Below are 2,500 nucleotides of genomic sequence, written 5' to 3' on the forward strand. Positions count from 1 at the left end.
GGCTTAGATCACTGGAGCCTTTTGTGACCAAGAACTCCGGAAGCCTAGGGTCAGGCCTGTTGCACAGGCATATTGTGCCTTGCCAATCCGGGATTGTTGTGTTTCAGGGCCTAGCCATCAATACTCCTGGGATTTCTTTCCCTGAGAACCCTCTTGTCCCTGTCCTCCCACAAGCCCCAGCTTTTATGTAAAATAAAGTGTGCACCATGGGCCTTCCCCTATTTGCTCTCTCCCCAATCTCTTTCTCCAAAGCTGAGCTCTGAAGGTAAATGTATCTATCTGAGTGAGGGGCTAGGGAGGGCCTTTCCCAGCAGTCTTACAAGTCAAGAGTTCAGAGAAAGCACCTGCTATGGGAGGGAGACTTTGCTCACAGAGAAGTCAAGTCTAACATAACACATCTGATGGGCAAGGCACACGCCTTACTGGCTGGTAGCACACCTACAGAGGAGCAGGGAGCTATGCTAAGCAGGCAACAGAAAAGTCATGTATGTGTCTCATACACTGGGACCGGTAGTAATACTGGCTCTAAGACCATTAGACAGTAGTCTATTCATCATTACGTCCAACAATAACAAGACACTAAGCAAATGAGAAATGCTGTATGGCATAAAGACGCATTATATAACACAAGCTCCAGGCAGGCACACAATTATCAAGATATATATTGAGTCTCAGGAACTGTGCTACAGTTATTAACCTCTGTGGTGCAAATGGTTAGCGCGTTCGGTTGTTAACAGAAAGGTTGGTGGTTCAAGCCCACCCAGGGAAGTATCCTTTTTGCCGGCATGAAACACTTTAATGAAACACAGATACGTACCTCTGCTCTCTCCTGCTTAAGACCCTTTATCTGAACATTTCAATCCTCTGCGTTCTCTCTGCACCTGCAGTCAATTTCATAATTAGGATAGAAAACAAAAGGCCTAGCCCTGTAATACAACTGTAGGCATATGAGGAGGGGAAAATAAGTCAAAAGGCCATCAGCATTTGTTGATCTGGCTTGAAGGCTGTAAGTGTAAGGACCTTGTGGCGCAACGGTAGCGCGTCTGACTCCAGATCAGAAGGTTGCGTGGTCAAATCACGTCGGGGTCACTGCTTACCATTTTATTCCCCACTGAGTTCATAAATTTCCTTTCGAAAACAAAGTCAAAGGAACGCAGCCTTGCATTGGCCGGGAATCGAACCCGGGCCTCCCGCGTGGCAGGCGAGAATTCTACCACTGAACCACCAATGCTTCACATGGGGAGTTCACAGGCATAGCTCTGTCCAAGACAGTGATCAGGTGCACACACTTAAATTGTACACAGATGAACAAAGTGTGCGCAGCAGACATGACAACGCCAAAGTTTCACATGATGATGGCTTATATAAGACAAGCTCCAGGCAGGCACATACATATCAAGATATATATTGAGTCTAAGGAAAGATGCTGTAGTCACTCGTCTCTGTGGCGCAATCGGTTAGCGCGTTCGGCTGTTAACCGAAAGGTTGGTGGTTCAAGCCCACCCAGGGACGTATTATTTTGCCTGAATGAAACACTTGAATGGAAAACAGATACATACCTTTGCTCTCTCCTGCTGGACACCCTTTCCCTGAATATTTCAATTCTCTGCGTTCTCTCGGCAGCTGCAGTCAATTTCATAATTAGGATAGAAAACAAAAGGTCAAGCTCTGTAATACAACTGTAGGCATATGAGGAGGGGAAAATAAGTCAAAAGGCCCACAGCATTTGTTGATCTGGCTCCGAAAGCTGTAAGTGTAAGGACCTCGTGGCGCAACGGTAGCGCGTCTGACTCCAGATCAGAAGGTTGCGTGTTCAAATCACGTCGGGGTCACTGCTTACCATTTTATTCCCCACTGAGGTCATATATTTCCTTTCGAAAACAAAGTCAAAAGAAAGCAGTCTTGCATTGGCTGGGAATCGAACCCGGGCCTCCCGTGTGGCAGGCGAGAATTCTACCACTGAACCATCAATGCTTCACATGGGTTGTTCACAGGCAGAGCTCTGCCCAAGACAGTGATCAGGTGCACACACTTAAATTGTACACATATGAACAAAGTGTGCGCAGCAGACATGATAACGCCAACGTTTCACATGAAGATGGCAAGAATCAGATGCAGGAGACTATAACTATGAATGTCTTTGCATTTGCTGAGGTCACTGGCTTGGGACTAGAGTTGTGTTTATCAGGGCATGATGGCAGGCTGCTCCCGACAAAAGTGGTTCACAGAATGCACCCGCCAGATCACCAGCACTATTGTGTTTCAGATTATCTCACTGAACTCTCCTCCTGGAAAATCCTTCCCACTGGCTTTCCCAGATTCTGTGTCCTCCCCTAAATGCTGGGGTGAAACGGGCAGAGTTCTGCGCCCTGCGTCCCTTTACACGTCCCTAACGCGCTCCCAACGCGGCCTACAGCCCTGGTCGGGCACAGCCCTGGTCGGGCTTAGATCACTGGAGCCTTTTGTGACCAAGAACTCCGGAAGCCTAGGGTCAGGCCTG

The 2,500-nt window shown here is 47.9% G+C and overlaps 3 non-coding genes across 3 annotated transcripts; 2 read left to right on the forward strand and 1 right to left on the reverse strand.

Moving 5' to 3' along the window:
* Positions 1-1,160: 1,160 nt before the first annotated feature.
* Positions 1,161-1,231, reverse strand: TRNAG-GCC (transfer RNA glycine (anticodon GCC)). The gene has a single exon. It is a non-coding gene; the product is annotated as a tRNA-Gly (tRNA).
* A 207-nt stretch (positions 1,232-1,438) lies between these two features.
* TRNAN-GUU (transfer RNA asparagine (anticodon GUU)) lies at positions 1,439-1,512 on the forward strand. Its single transcript has one exon. It is a non-coding gene; the product is annotated as a tRNA-Asn (tRNA).
* Positions 1,513-1,760: 248 nt separating this feature from the next.
* On the forward strand, positions 1,761-1,832 carry TRNAW-CCA (transfer RNA tryptophan (anticodon CCA)). Its single transcript has one exon. It is a non-coding gene; the product is annotated as a tRNA-Trp (tRNA).
* Positions 1,833-2,500: the final 668 nt, after the last annotated feature.

This window comes from Lissotriton helveticus, chromosome 1_2 (assembly GCF_964261635.1).
Source record: "Lissotriton helveticus chromosome 1_2, aLisHel1.1, whole genome shotgun sequence".
NCBI lineage: Eukaryota > Metazoa > Chordata > Amphibia > Caudata > Salamandridae > Lissotriton > Lissotriton helveticus.